This window comes from Hordeum vulgare, chromosome 3H (assembly GCF_904849725.1).
Source record: "Hordeum vulgare subsp. vulgare chromosome 3H, MorexV3_pseudomolecules_assembly, whole genome shotgun sequence".
Lineage (NCBI taxonomy): Eukaryota > Viridiplantae > Streptophyta > Magnoliopsida > Poales > Poaceae > Hordeum > Hordeum vulgare.
The window spans coordinates 471,025,190-471,042,695 of record NC_058520.1 but is presented as its reverse complement, the minus strand read 5'-3'; positions in this window follow the sequence as shown (position 1 = coordinate 471,042,695).

Sequence of the window (17,506 nt, the reverse complement as noted above, 5' to 3'; positions counted from 1 at the left end):
CCTTTAAGTGGCAAAAAGAATTATTTTGATCCAAAGATCATTGAAACTCTTCATACCAGAGTAAGGCAATTTACAAATGATTGTTGAAGGAAGTTGAAAGAATTGCATACTCAGTTAGAAAGGAACTAGAGTTATAGAACAACTCGGCGAACGGAAGGCACATTCCAAGTATTACCGAGGATATAACCTAGTGTCTGAGCGTGCTCTCAAGAACTTGAGCATTTCCATATTCATCAAGGTTTACCAACATCTGTGCCAACATCTTGGTGACACAACATACTACCATGATGAATAGTGATGGAGGATGCAGATACAAAGGAAGACAACACTTCCTCAGATTTCACCTTAGCTGTGCCAAGGGAACGAAATCTAGTTGATTGACCGAGAGACATTTAGCACTCCGCTTCTAATGTTCTCCTTGATGTACTAGCACAACCCAATTATAGGTCATGCTTTATATCTAGCACATCAAATATAGGTCGGACTTCGGGCTCAAAGGGGATCCATGAGGAACAACTTATAAAATAGGTCATACAAAAACCTCACGAAAGATGGCTAAGATTGTTGATGCAAGATATTATAATATCAAGTCTTCCGGCTAGGTGTGTTAGCCATTTCACCACTTTACCGGGTTACATAGAGACCAATATTATAATTCTTGGGAAAGTTCCAACCATTATAACTGCCTGAGATTCAGCTCCGGTTGGTGACACGATGCTTCAGACTCAGCACGTCTGAAAAGAAGGTTTGCAACACAAATCGACGAGATAACGTTGCGAGACTCTCGGGAAATGAACTACGGAAACCAACTCCAAAACATGAGCTGGATTGCAAAACCCACGTGAACACACTGCCCAAGACAATGATGAGCACATGAAAAATCTTACAATCAAAACACTACCGAGTTCTGGATGGGAACCATCATTGCGGATAACGAAGCCATGTGCAAGTTCGTCTGGTACCTTCAGGAATGGCACTTAACTTATTTTCCTTGAACAATTCAATCAGTGGCTTGGTGTGCTAGGAGATACATATGGAGTGAGGATGACCTGTCTATCAAACGATAGAAAACTTCGCACGTGCATGATTGACTTGGGATGATTCCGAAGAAACAAATTAACTTTTCTCGAATTCACGGCGGCAACTTGCATCAGACGCACATGAATTAGAGGAAGTCACTCCTTACAACTAACATATACCTCGTGTTTGAGACACAAAGACAATGTCTACAAAGTTTCCACCACTAGCTTAATGTCCAACATAGATCATGGAACAAATGAGAATGTTGCCGATGGGCTCAACAACAATTCATCAAGATACTCATACAAATGGATTTCCACAACTATGTGAGCAAGATAATAGCATTGGTCAGATCAAAGAATACAATAGTGTAGGCTCAAGGAAATCCATGAGTAAGACACCGTTACTACAATCTTTGGTTGTGAGTTTGATTTGACAATAGCCCATACTCAAATCAAAATTGAACAAGATAATATACGCAACAATTGATCACACGACTCAACCGATGAAAATATCATCTTTCTTCAGACTCACACAACAGGAAAAATATCCTTTTTAAATGAGCTAAGTTTAGGCGAAGCTTTTATCTTCCAACTCTCCAAGTTGTTGTTTAGCTTAACCAACTAGCTCGAGGTATCCAACATGGATTCTTGGAGAAGGGGTTGGTTTATAGAAAGACCAACTTGATCACGAGCTCTATCATAACAGTCAGGAAACAACTTGGTAATACTTCCGAGAAGATATTCGGAAAATCACGAACCACCGATATATTATTAAGCTCGGGAACAATCTCGCTTTTCAGGGCAAGATGATGTGATCAATAGAGCGAGGGATTGACAAAATCCTAACTCATTGATCAAAAAGTGCACAATGAAACATGGACTAGGTAGCACGCTCAATCTTAGGATGACGATTCAATCACCATCACCATAAGAGTGAAATTATTGTCCATTAGCTACCAAGCAATAACATTGCTGGGAGTATTGACTTCACACATCATGGTTCACTTGTCGATATTCCGGTTACAACCAACACGAAAACCGAGGGATGAACAATGATAGCGAGAAGTATCACTACATCAAGAGCTCATAAGAGATGGTGTAATTCTCACGACATTCTTGACAACAAGAGGGTAATATTCCAAGATAGAACATAACAAAAGCTGGGTTAGCATTTCGATCTATGGAATACAACTACTTTGACCCAATCCAAGAAATGGATGTGGTACTGGAGTTTGCTTCCCCCAGTCATTTGAGAATAGAACAACTTGACAAACCACGAAATAGAAGACATCGATGACATGAATGCACAACTACTCTTGACTATCCTTTCAATGATGAAGGTCAAAATAGAACTAGATATGGCCAACTCAAGAGCACACGATTTCTTGAGTTGTGGATACATGGATTAGAATGTCGAACGGGTTCAACATAATTCTTCCAGATAACCCATGCAGAAGGGCGAAGTAGGAAAAATCACAATATGGACTAGAGAACTCATCACGAGCACTCTTGTTATGATCTTTAGTTCACGGAGAACTTCTGCCAAAGATGATTCATGGTGTTGGAAGAATGATATACCATGAACTTTGGGAACTACAACGAGGTTACTAGTCATTCTAAGGGAACTAGCAACACTATCAACAGAGATGAGCAGAATGATCCTTGGATTCAAAGACCCAGAAATAGAATACTTAAAACTAAATAACATCACGAGATCTTTTTCTAAAATGATGGCTAGAATTATCGCACTGGAAGACATAGCTCACATCTAGACTATTGGGTAGTTTTTGGAGTAACATGTTTTCCTAATACTTCAACAAAACGTCGAGGTAATAGAGTACCTCAACACAATTATTAGTGTGCTTTGTCCGGCCAAAAGACATTCGAAAAAGAGGAAGGAATTTGCAATCGCATCAGACTATTTGGGAACTTTGGAAAACTCGGACAGCATAACGGCTGTACGGGCATGAAATATGAGGCAACCTGTAAGAAAACTAACAACATAACAATTGAATTCTTATGGAGACACTGACCCAGGAAGACAACAACTTTTCTATAAGTCTCCAACATAGTAACTCGTCATCCTAATGAATAGATGAGAAAGCCTAATTCTTAAACCCCGTAGAATAAAGAAGAGGATGACTCAAAATAAGAATGACACAAGGAAAGGAGTAAAAGAGCCTTACGTTCCCTTCCACAAACAACTCCCTTATATAACTAAAGAGTTGCTAGACAAAACATCGACCAGTTTGGCTTGGTTATCCTACATGCAGTCAAGCTCTGATACCAAAGCTGTCGGGACCCCGATCCTGAGTCATAAGAACCTAGCTTGTAACACATCACATCACTTTGCGGCCTCACGCACGGTAAACTCCGCGGCTGCCACCTTACCTTGGGCGGGACCGTTTGTGTCTTTTGGCTCACGTATATGAATATGTTGCTAGCGTTCAAACGACAAAGAACCCGGGTCAACATGACTAGTTATAAACCGAAGCGGTACATCCATACAGGGACAGGCATACATAACCCAGCAAAGCAGGTGTCGATCAACAACGTGTGCAGACGAGTCATAGCAAGCTACAAGGACTCCATTACACCACGTGACATTTCCCCGAGGGGACAGACACAGCAGCAAAGAAGGATACACGCCGGTCAATCAATGTGTCTAGAGTAGTAGCAAGCTACCAAGGCTCGATAGAAGCACAAAGAGGCATTTCCCTGTAAAGAGTACTACTAAAGGCACACAACTAAGTGTCGAATCCCACACATATAATGCATTTCATAACATACACACAATATGCATGATATGTGTAGATACAACATGGCATCACAACATAACTCTATGACTCAAGCTTTTATTAAGGACTCATAAGAATCAACATAGTATGATATTACAAATAGGGGTCCCGTGACCCGACACTCAAGTCATACAAACATCAAGCGGAAGCACAACATGTCTGGGTACAGACATCTACTAAAAGTGGCTGGAAGAGCCTGAAAAGCTACTACGACCCTACCAAAGGAGCCAGACCTCTGTCTGGGATTCCCAAGCTATTTCGGTCAACATCGAACACATCGCGTAGAAGCTTTTAATGAGTCTAATACTTCCCTGCAAAACATAAATAAAGCAACCGTGAGTACAAAGGTACTCATCAAGACTTACATCAGAACTATCTACATATGCATCATGTTTTAATGAAAGATTTGTGGGGTTTAATTGCAGCAAGCCAGCTTTGACTCTTGGCTAACCTGTACTACGACTACAAGTTCTTTCTTTGAGGTGGGATAGCGCACACTAGTCCACATATTCACCAATTCAATACACCACTATGGATCCACTCTCGTCTCCCTACGAGAAAGCCTTCCATAGCACTCACACTTATTTTGCATGTTTTAGAGTATCCATTTAAATTGTCTATGTACCACGTAATGCTTCCAAGTAGTCCATATCCCAGGACGCGACTATTCGAACAGATTAGATCACCCTGCAGGGGTATACTTCTTCACACATGCTCTCAACACTTAGCACCATATGCACGTCATGCATCTCGGAAACCTTCAAGCGGAAGCACTGGTGTGGGTGTCGTCCACGACCGTTAACCACACAAGACCCTAGTCCAGGTTTATCGCCTATTTGAGACTAAACCCGCAAGGAAGTCCGGCCGAGGTTTCCTCTACGACCTCAAACGATGTGCGCAGGGTTCCCAAGCCCACCATCCGGGTGCCACTTGGTACACCGTGCCACTGTGTATCTACCGCAGAGAAGCCTACCCCGTCGGGCAGAGCTAAACATGGCCGCCAACACTTTTCCTACAAACACCAGAAACTAATTACAACTCCTGGACAGAGATCTAGGCAATTAATAAGCCGAGCGGGGTCATATTTCAGGGCCCATTGCATGGTAGTATCTTGTCTTGGATAACATACACAGAACTCAGTTTTTAAGGACGATCCCAATGAGACAACCCACCATGTACTCCTACATGGCCTCTCATCGCTACCTTTACCAAATCGGATTCACACTTTTACTCTCACACTGTAGGACATGAACACGACCATTCCAATTCATCATCCAGATGGATCAGACCCGACACGACTCTAAGCATAGCAGGCATTGTAAACAAGCATGGATGAGTAAGCACAACAAGGCTCAAGCAATTGCTACTCATGCTAAGTGGTTTCAACTATTTACTGTGACAAAATCAGGTCATGGAGAGGAATGGGCTCAACTACCGATAACATGTACAGTTGAATCGTGTTTGTCCTAATGCATTAAAAGAGAGCAGGAGCGAGGGAGTGGGTTTATATCAATATGCTCAAGGGGGTTTGCTTCCTTGACACGTCTGAAGATAGCAATGAGTCTTCATCAATGTCAACGATCACATCGTCGGAACCATCATCTACCGGAGGGAACAACACCGGCAAACAAGAAAGGAACAACAATTACTTCATGGAAATGCAACACTATGATGCATGATCAAGAAATGGAGATGAAATGTGACAGGGCCAAAATAGGTACCATTTCTTAGGTTGAAGCTGGGTTTGAATCAGGATTCAAACATCACTTGAACAAGCTATTTTCCGGATACCCTTTTAATTGATTCGACCTGATGCTCAGGTATAACTTGTTTTTAACATGCATGAGGATGGCAATTTGAGGTACTGGTTTTGCTAGCTCAATGTTTGAACATAGTAATTGAAGTGGAATTCAAATAGGAATCAAATTCCAACTCCAAACTATTTATTAAATTTACCCTAGTCATCATTTTGCTTATTTGGTGTGGTTAACTTTCTCAAACCAGCATGAAAATTCCATAATCAGATTCTTTGGATTTTTCTGATCCTTTTTCAAATATAAATTATTTTCATCCGAGTTATATTTTAATTTCTATGATTTTTACATGTTTTAGCAATTTCCTGGATTTAAATTAAACCAGAAAAGCTATTCTGCGTCATTGTGATGTCATCACTGCGTCAGCAGTCAACAGCGCCTGGGCCAGGTCAAACCTGACCAGTGGGGTCCACTGGTCAATGACCCAGGGGCTAATCCCGCGCTGACCCACACTAAGTGAGGTTTGACTCACTAGTGGGGCCCTCTTTCACTTGCTCTGGGGGGGGGGGGTTAGTGCTGGCTAAAGATTGGCCACGTCGGCCCCCACCGGAGGGTGGCCGCCGGCGACTGTAGCCGCGGCGGAGGGCTCGCCGGAGTTGTGCTAGAACACGCATACAGGGGTCCATTTGTGACGCGGCTTGCGGCTACGGGACGCTGGCGAAGCGGCCGTTCTCGCAGGGGGTAGAAAGAGGGCTAGGGTGGCCGGGAGAGGTGCCGGCGACGAGCGTGCGCGGCGGACGGAAGTCGGGCTCACCGGGGAGGAGCTCAGGGGAACGCTATCGCGCGGGAAAGAGAGGCAAAAGGAGCCGGGGCTCACGGGGGTTCCATTTCTCGCATCGGGGGGTCGGAGAGGCCCGGTGGCAGCAGATCGACGGCGGTGGATCTCGGTGACCGGAGATGGGGAAGACGGCAGTGGCAGCTCGATTCAGGGGCTTCGGCTCGATTCTCTCGACGGAGAGGTGCGGCACGTCATGGGGGAGAGGATGTGCAGCTCAGGGAGGCGCTTCTGTGGCCGGAGGGGCGTCGTCGACGGTGAGCTGGCTACGGCGTCAATGGCGATAGGGGAGAGGGAGAGACAGAGAGATGAGGAGAGACCAGGGAGAGAGGAATGAGCTCGAGGGGGGGGGTCTGGGGCATCTCCGTACGAGGAGATAAGGACGGGGACGAGAAGGAGGTGGCAAGCAGGAGGTGGAGGCCGGCGCACGCGCTGCTGCCACGCAGCTCCTCGGGGAAGACGACGAGCAGGGGGAGGCCCTGGTGGGCTGGCCCGACCAGGAGCGCGAGGTACGTCTCTCATTCTCTTTTCCTTTTTCTGTTTTCTTTTCTTTCTGGCATTTTCTTTTAGGTTTTAAAATAAATTGTTTGACCAAAAATAAAACCCTAAAATGTTATTATGTGACAGAGATAATAATATCCAATGCCACATAAAAGTTTCAACATTTTTGAAACTTTTAAATAGAAGGAATCAAAATAATTCCATTCCAATTAGCTATTTGGTCAACTCAAAAATCCTTTTTCAAAAGTTCCTCTGACCTAGAATTTTGGTTTGACAAATTTATTTTATGTCACTATTTTGCCAAGTATTTGGAACATTTTCTTGGTCCCTTTTAAGGTATTAATTTTTATTGCCTTGTTTTCAATTTTTCAAATCATTGGGGTTTTGATCACTTCCTATTTCAAACATCAAAGTTTTTATAATACATGCATGAATGCTTGGCAAACAAATGAAAGCTAGGGCTGTGACAGTATTCATAAAATATTTGACACAAAAGTTGCGCTCGTGTTCCCAATATTTAGAGTTGCTTTCATTCTTTCCAAAAGATCCCACCTGAATTCAATAGTCTTCTTCATAAAAGAACGAGAACAAGAAGTATCGAGCATGGTTTGATCATGACAAGAAAGCCGAGCATAAAAGTTCTGAATAATAATTTCTCTCGGGAGGTCATGATTGCGGCACGAATATAACATTGACTTCAGCCTCCCCCAAGATAGAGCGATACTTTCTCCCTCGCGAGGCCAAAAATTATAGATAAAATTCCGATCACGAGGAACAAGATGCATATGATATTTTATTGGTGAAACTCCAATTGCAATCGATTCTAGTTCCAAAATCTTGTACCATCACAAAGCCTATACCATTTCAATGTTTTTCCGCTCAAAGATAAAGAAAAAACCTTCTTCTTGACTTCAACTCCGGATAAACATGCAAGCTTAAATAATCCACAAACTTCATCCACATAAATTAGCTGCATATCGGGATGTTTTGTTCCATCTCCTGCATAAGGATTAGGTAGCAGTTTCTCTATCATACAGGAAGGAATTTTATAATAAAAAAATTCAGTAGGTTCATTAGGTTACGGGAAAACTCTTGGTTTTGCCGGTCAAGGTTAAGATACACCGAACAAACCCTCAAAGGATTAATTTCTATAGTGACGAGTAACATTAAATTTTAGCACATGATACAAATTTTCCCTGACCAAATTCTGTTCACCAAAGTCGCTTCATTCACTGGCAACACTGCCAGAAAAGAGTCTTGATGACCCACAAGTATAGGGTATCAATCGTAGTCCTTTCGATAAGTAGGAGTGTCGAACCCAACGAGGAGCAAAAGGAAATGAAAAGCAGTTTTCAGCAAGGTAATTTCTATAAGCACTGAAATAGCGGTAACAAGTTGTTTGATAGCAAGATAACTGTAGCAAGTAACGAGTAGCAATAGTAACATTTGGTGCAGCAAGGTATCCCAATCCTTTTGTGTCAAAGGACATGCTTGAACGGTTTCTTATAATAAGCAAAGCGTTCTTGAGGCCACACAGGAATTTCATCTTGTCACTTTCGTCATGTCGGGTTGATTCGCGTTCGGTACATTAATAATTTGATATGTGGGTGGACGAGTGCTTGGGTGCTATTCTTAATTGAACAAGCCTCCCACTTATGATTAACCCTCCCACAAGCATCCCCAACTACGAGCAAAGTATTAAGAATGAATTCTAACCATATAATTAAACATAGGGATCCAAATCAGCCCCTTGTGGAATAGCTCATAAACGAGGGTTTAAGTTTCTGTCACTCTCGCAACCCATCATCTAATAACACTCCACAATGCATTACCTTAGGACCAAAGATGGTGATGTGTTATGTAGTCGACGTTCACATAACACCACTAAGGGAATCACATGACTACTTCACATGACTACTTTCAACATGACTTCTCCCGTGGCCTCAAGAATAAAAGTAACTACTCACAAGTGATAAACATGCTCATGATTAGCAAGGTATTAAATACCTTATTGGATCTGAACATATGATCGTCCACCAAATAAACCATAAAGCATCAACTATAAGATGTAATCAACACTACTAGTGACCCCGAGGTACCAATCTGAGGTTCCCGTACAAGATTGAGCACAAGAGATGAACTAGGGTTTTGAGAGGAGATCATGCTGTTGAAGATGTTGATGAATATTGACCTCCCCAAGATGAGAGGGTTGTTGGTGATGACGATGGCCTCGATTTCCCCGTGCAGGAGGGAAGGTCGTCCGGCGGAATCGCTCCGCCAAAGGGAAAAAGTGCTCTTGTCCAGGTTCCACCTCGAGACAGTGACGCTCCATCCCGAAAGTCCTCTCCTCATTTTTAAGATCAAGAGTGAATATATACCACAAGATGGTTGCCCGAAGTGGGGTGGGTGGCCCACTACCTACAAGGCCGCTCCAGGGGGGGGGGGGGCTGGCGCGGCCTCATGCCTAGTGGCCACCTGGAAGCCCCCTCTAATACTTCTTTCCTTCAATATTTCTTATTTATTCTATAAAAATTACTCATGAAGTTTCAATCCATTTGGATATGTGCAGAATAGGTATCTGTGATGTAGCTTTTTGAGGTCCAGAATTCCATGTGTTGGCGTTCTTCCTCTTGGTGTAAACCTTGCATATTATGAAAAAAGGCATTAGAATTACTCCATAAAGTGGTATAATGCATAAAAACACTATAAATAACACTAGCAAAACATGATGTAAAATGGACGTATCATGGGTTCATGTTCAGATTATTCATGAGAAGTATTTGATTCTTCTTTGAGTTTTATGATTCTTATTTGCATGATCATCATATATAGCTTCGTAACTTTCTCCGATCTATTGAATCGCTTTGTCCAAGTAGTTTAGTATTTCTTCAGTGAGAGGGGTGCGTTGTAGTGGGTTTAACCTGACGAGTTTCTATATCCAAGTGACAGAAGGGGACAAGTTGCGTCTTTGTGTTGTTGCCACTAAGGATAAAACGATGTGGTTTATTCATACAGATTGAGTTTACTTTATCTACGTCATGTCATCGTTCTCCATGCATTACTATGTTTTTCATGAACTTAATACATAGAGAGGCAAGCATAGAAGCACTCTTGAAGTGAAGTAATATTAGTAGGTGCAGACAGGAGTCAACCTATTTGCTTATGGACGTGATGCCTATATACACATGATCATTGTCATGAAAATCGCATAACTGATCGCTTTTCTGTCAAGGGCCCAACCATAATTTGTTTACCCACCATATATTGCTTTCATGAGAGATGCCACGAGAGAACACTATGGCCCCCGGTTCTATTCACCTAGAAATTTAAAAAAACTTATATTTTCCTCGCTGTTCTTATTGTCTTTTATTTTATTTTGCAAGTTAAAACTCTCGACAATTATCTACACACCTCATTCGCTTGCAAATAACAAGATCAAGGGGATTGAAAGCCCTCTTGCCCGCGTTGGATGCAAGTTGTTTGCTCTTTTGTGTGCATTCGCTAAAGACGATTGAGGATTGATATTCCTATTAGTTCGATAAACCTTGGATTCTTAATTGAGGGAAATACTTACCCGTATTGTGCTCTAATTACCTGTTCCTCTTCACGGAAAACCCAACGCAGATCACAAGTATCATACGTATCAGCATACCCAAGCTTAACTCTTTCTCTTCCTCGAGTAGGTAAATTATAGAACATAATTATTGATGTGACATGCTACACAACATGTAATTTCTTGCAGGTATGGTCATTGAGAAAAATGATGAATCAACAAACATCAACATAGTAATATCAATGAACATAAGTAACATAATCAATAATGTTCAAAATATATGATCATTAAAGAATATTTACCCCCATTCATTTTATCATATTAGCATGGAATGGCTCCGTCTTCACCACATAAATACAAATGTCGACCACCATGGTGTTAACCAAGGCAATTGGATTGTACTTATTAACGTGCTTCAACTTTTTATTACCCACTCAATACATGAGCGTGAACCATGAACATAGCATATAGGTGGAATATAATATGGTGGTAGGTTTCAAAGGGGTGAAAGTGGAGAAGAAAGTTTTACATCAAGTAGGCCGATCAACGGGTTAGGGATATGCCCATGATTTATATAAATGCGAGGAGTCGGGGTTTCCATGTGATGACGAGTTGATTTATATACTTCTCACCCCTTGTTGTATACCCCAAGTGGAAGGTGGAGATGTAGTCAGCAGCAAATTTCCCTCACACAAAGACTTTAAGGCTTATCAAACCAAGAGGACTCCTAGGCTCAACAAGGAGGTGTCTTCCACCCTGGCGCTAGCAGAAGACGTGGACCTGCACACACAACAAATAACTTTGCTCCCAACGAGTACATAGAGGTTGTCAATCTCTCCGTCCTTGTAGTTTGCAAAGAATCAAAACACAATCGTGAAGGTAATAGTGATTGCAACGTAAAAGTAACTGAAAGCGGTAAATGATGGAGGTGTAAACAATGATGGTGATATGGACCGGAGTCACATGATGTTTACTAGTGATGTCCCTCTCCCAAAATACGATAAACAAGTACGCTAGGGTAACAAATCACAGTTGGGCAATTGACAGAATTATGATCGCACCGCAATGCTAATTATGCTCCTTGATAGTTAGAGGTTCAATAGTAATGGGCAGTATGCCAAGACAAGTAGACCGTTTATTCATCAGAATCTACTTACTAGTCATCCACCTTGAGATATCTATCCAGAACATCCAACCTGTACTAAGTTGCGAGCCCCACCCAAACTGTAAACTCAAAGCAACGGACAACTGCATTAATGAACTATGTGTAAGGTAAACAATCCTTGCAACCGTGGTCACAAGCACCGTTGTTTTCTCCCTGGTGGCAACAAGCACATCCCCTAGTCTCATGTTTCTTTCACTCAAGCTAGACATCGAGGGGCCCGAACCCACAATCATCCATAACGCTCCCTCTTGGAGTTACGATCTACTACTTGGCCAAAGAAATAAAAAGAAATGGAGAACATGCATGAATCACTAAGGAACATACTATAAAAGGATAATCAAATATATAACTAATAACAATCTGAACATCATCCCATAATCCATCGGATCCCAACAAACCGAGCATAGCAAAAGCCAGAGGATTACATAGATGCCTTGATCATGTAGGCAGCTCACAAGGACTAACCATTGAAGCACAAGATTGGAGAGAAGACATCACATAGCTATTGGTCATGGACTCATGGTCCAAGGAGGACTACTCACGACATGTCCGGGAAGAGTCCATGGCGGTGGAGAAGCTCCCGGAGGTCAATCCTCCCTCGAGCAGGGTGTCGGGAAGAGGTCTCCTTATGCTCCCGATCTTGGAAGTGCTGCAGCGGCGGAACGATGGAGAAATTCGCGATTCCAGAAAGTCTGTGAGGGTTTCCTCATGGATCTCAAAATATAGGCCAAAGGATGGCACCGAAGGAGGTGGGACCCACCCAGGCGACCTCCTGGTGCGGCCCAAGGCCTGGTCGCGCCAGCAGGCCGCCTGGGAGGCCCCTGGCCCCCTCTGTACCTCCTTTGGTGATCCCGAAGCTTCTATTTCGTTGATTTTTTTTATATATTTTCTGGATTTTTTAGGGCTTCGGAAAATTGGGTAAAAATCCATGCAAAATAGACATCAGCAGATAGAAACTGGCACTGGGTGCACTGAGTTAGTAGGTTAGTCTAAATATGTGTAAAATGATATAAACTGGTAGCAAAATATATAACAATGTCACCGAAAAGATCATGGAACAAGCAGAAATTGTAGATACATTTGGGATGTATCAACATCCGCAAGCTTAATTTCTGCTCGTCCTTGAGTAGATAAATCATAACACAATAATTTGTATGGTGACATTCTAACACACATATAAGAGCTTCAAATTAAAGCAAGTGAGGTATGCAATTCAAGTGAAGACAATAACAAGCAAGAGTCTATATCTAGTATTGAATTTAGCAAAGTAAGAACATAACGGTGCAAGAGCTCTCGCTGTCCATGACTTGAATTTCTCCAAATGGTGTTTGCGTGCAAGAAGTGGGAGATGGGTTGAGAGATAAAATATTTTTTTAGTTGAGAACTCAATCTACTAAACCTCACACTTAGTCTCATTCGGAATCTTGTTTTGACTCATCCCAGACCACTTGTCAGGCACAAGTCAAAATGATCCTCTCCCTTTTGATTTTGAGCACTCATGCAATGGATGAGTGTAAGCAAGATATGTTGGCACTTAGAATGGCAAATAGAATAATGATGGGGAAGGAAGACAAAAAGGTGTGAAAGGCTCACATCAATGAGGACGACCATAGGCGAGAGAAAGCCAAATGATAGATATGATGTGAGGAGTAGGGATTGCCATGTAACGGATGCACATATGAGCTAAGGTAAGCTCTCCAATGGAACTAGTGGGGGTGCATCCAACTTGTTTGCTCATGAAGTGTAAGAGTCCCACATAGTTATGCATGAATGATAATCTCTATGTAGTACCAATATAGTAATGGAGTACGAGTGTGGATCTTTCAAAAGGAATAGTAGTGTTTCCCCCTTCTCTCTTTTTATTTCTTTTTCTTTTTCTTTTTCTCTTTTATTTTTATTTTTGTGGACTTTTTGGCTCTTTCTTTTGTCTCTCATTTGTCCTCTTTGGGATCTTTTGTTTTGTCCACTTTGGGATCTTTTCCTCACTTAAGGGCAACACTCTATGTGTTACATGAATAGAAAGAAAAATCATCACACTTTATAAGAAGTACTCAACATAAAGACAAGTGAAATCTATCATTATGTATGGAAATGCATGCCTCTGCCAGTGTAGCAGGATATGCAATGATACTAGCGCGTCATTTAGCAGTAATGAGGGCAAGGCCCAACTAGCATGCGACTCTATGATCAAGCAAAAGCATGTATGGCATGTAGACCAAGTCATGAGATGATGGATGTTCCATGGCAATGTATCTCGGAAAGGCTATGGAAATACCTTAATAGGCAGGTATGGTGGTTGTTTTGAGGAAATATATAATGAGGCTTATGTATGACAGAGCGTATCATGTCATGGGTTTGGATGCACTGGCGGAGTTTGCACCAACACTCAATGTGAAAAATGCACGGTACCGAAGAGGATAGCAAAATATGGACGGTGGAAGTGCCAACAATCGAATACTCACATTAGTCTGAAGAACTCATACACTTATTATCGGTAACTCTCTATCTAGTTAGGAGATCCACAAAGAAACAAGTACCCCGAGGAGGAATGTTTGGGGGTTTGATTATCCTTGCGCATTCTCGACTCATGGTAACGTGAGGGTACTCTATATATTCCAACCCTCGAGAGGTTAGCGATCAATTTAGTAGCTAGAGTTCTCATTTAATTTTAGTTTTTGAAAAACACACGGATTTCCCAAAATACGACACCTATCACTAATAGGATCAAGCTCTTGGCACCAATAGTCCAAACATTATTCAAATCAATACCTCAAAACTATTGCAAGTTACTACTATACTTAAATAGCAACCTCATTTACCTACTCATGCAAGATAGACAACTCAGTGCAACGAGCCAACTCTCTAAACAAAATAAGCATGATAACTCAAGGGTGTTCCAAAATCAACCTAAATAATAGCTCTTAAAAAATATAAGCATGAAAACTAAGAGCTAAGCATGACAGTAGCTACGAAAAGATGAAGAACACATAAAAAGACAAGCATGAAAAGCTATGTTGTGTTCTAGAGTGGAATGGAGCGTGTCTCTCTCCCAAACAAGGTAGGCTAGGTTTTGACTTGTTATGACCAGAAAACTAAACTAAAACAAAACTAAAAAGAAAATAGCGGGACTCTCCAAGCATAACACATATCAAATGAAGTGATAAAAATATAGCATGGAGATGGACGAACTGATGATTGTTGATAGAGCAGGGAATGCACGGGGCCATCCCAAATCTTAGACGCTTGAGTATCCTTGAATATTTCTTGGGGTGCATGGGGGCATCCCCAAGCTTGACCGCTTTACACTCATGTATCTTCTTTCATCATCTCTCCCATCGCATACTTGAAAACTCCCTTCATACAAACTCATCATAAGCTGATTAGAGTGGTTAGTTCCCTTAATAAAATAATTTAATACCTGCTGGAAATAAAGATTTTCATGAAAAGCTACTGCTTATTATGAATGCCAAAGGGTTTTTGCAAATAAAAAGCAAGCTTAGGATTCGCAAAACAATGAAAACGCAAAACATGGCCGAATTTGTGAAAACACAACATAAGGTAGTAAATAATTTATTCGGGGTACTTCTGCAACTACAATGAAAAAACTCATAAAATACTCTATAATTAAAATTATATATAGCATGCTTTCAAAAAAATGCAGATCAAAAAGATGATCTGGCGATTTTTGGCGAAGTTTTCCATCACGCAAACAGAATCTGTTTCTCGACAGCATGTCACAATTTTTGAATTTTCTTGCAATCGGATGCTATAACTTGGCACAAAGCTTAAAAATAAAGATACAATGATGTTGCTACAGTAGTAACACACGTCAAGACCACTAAAACAGAAAGTAAAAAGAAAGTGGGTTGCCTCCCAACTAGCGCTTTCTTTTATGCCTTTGAGCTAGGCACAATGCAAGAAGATCAAGTGTTATCAACTCCAAAAGAATAACTTGCCCGTGTAACAGACTCATAAGGTGACTTAATATTCTTTATAGGGAAGTGTTCCATTCCCTTTTAAGAGGAATTTGGAATTTAATAATTCCCTCTTTCATGTCAATGATAGCACCAATGGTGCGGAGAAAAAGACGTCCCAAAATAATTGGACATGAACGATCACATTCAATGTCCATAATAAGAAAATCAACACGCACATAATTATCATTGACAATAATAAGAACATCATCAATTCTCCCTAAATGTTTCTTTATGGAAGAATCAACCAGACGAACACCAAAAGAACATGGATCGAAAGGTTATCGAATCAAGCATGTTATACATTCTTTTGGGCATAACGGAGGCACTAGCTCCAACATCACACAAAGCAAAGCAAGAGATATTATTCAATTTAATTTTGACCATAGGATCCCAACCATCTTCTAGGTTCCTAGGAATAGAAGTCTCTAACTTGAGCTTCTCCTACCTAGCTTTGATAAGAGCATTGGTAATTGATATGTCTTCATCGTATCTACTTTTCCAAACTCTTTTGCCCTTGTTTTGGACTCTAATTTGCATGATTTGAATGGAACTAACCTGGACTAACGTTGTTTTTAGCAGAATTGCCTTGGTGTTGTCTTTGTGCAGAAATGAAAGTTCTCGGAACGTCTTGAAAATTTACGGAGAATATTTCAGGAAAATATGAAAAATACCTGCGCAAAGATCCACCGGAGGGGATGGGCCAGTGGGCCACAAGCCCTGTAGCCGCCACCCCCCTCGTGGCGGCTAGCAAGCTTGTGGGGCCCACGTGGCTCTGCCGCCCCCAAACTCAGCTCTATAAATTCACTTTCGTCCCAGAAAAAAATCAAGAGAGAAGACTTCGTCGCGTTTCCGATACGGAGGCGCCGCCACATCCTGTTCTTCATGTGGAGGGCAGATCTGGAGTCCGTTTTGGGCTCAGGAGAGGGGAAATCGTCGCCATCGTCATCATCAACCTTCTTCCCTCTCCAATTCCATGAAGCTCTTCATAGTAAGTGAGTAATCTATTCGTAGGCTCGCTGGGCGGTGATGAGTAGGATGAGATCTATCATGTAATCGAGTTAGTTTTGACGGGGAGTGATCCCTAGTATCCACTATGTTCTGAGATTGAAGTTGCTACTACTTTGCCATGCTTAATGCTTGTCATTAGGGCCCGAGTGCCATGATTTCAGATCTGAAATTATTATGTTGTCACGAATATATGTGTGTTTTAGATCCGATCTTGCAAGTTGTAGTTACCTACTATGTGTTATGACCCCGCAACCCCGGAGTGACAATAACCGGAACCACTCCCGGTGATGACCATAGTTTGAGGAGTTCATGTGTTCACCAAGTGCTAATGAGTTGGTCCGGTTCTTTATTAAAAGGAGAACCTTAATATCCCGTAGTTTCCTTTTGGACCCCGCTGCCATGGGAGGGATGGACAATAGATGGCATGCAAGTTCTTTTCCCTAAGCACGTATGATGACACACAGAATGCATGCCTACATCACATTGATGAACGGGAGGTAGCCACATATCTCTCCTTGTTATAACTGTTGCATGATGAATATCATCCAAACAAATCACCGACCTATTGCCTACGAGTTTGTCCCACTGCTGCTGTTACTTGTTTTGCTCTGCTGCTGTTACTACTGTTGCTGCTGTTGTTACTTGTTTTGCTGTGCTGCTGTTACTACTGTTGTTGCTGTTGTTACTTGCTACTGTTTCTGCTACTTCCTACTGCTGTTACTTGCTACTGTTGCTACTTGCTACTGCTGCCACTACTGCTATTCCTTGCCACTGCTGTTACTCGTTACACTGCTGCTACCTTCTACAATACTCTTTCTCGCGCCGTTGACGGGAAAGAATATTTTCTGTCCACGATCAACTTCTGGCGCCATTGATACAACCGTTAGGAATAG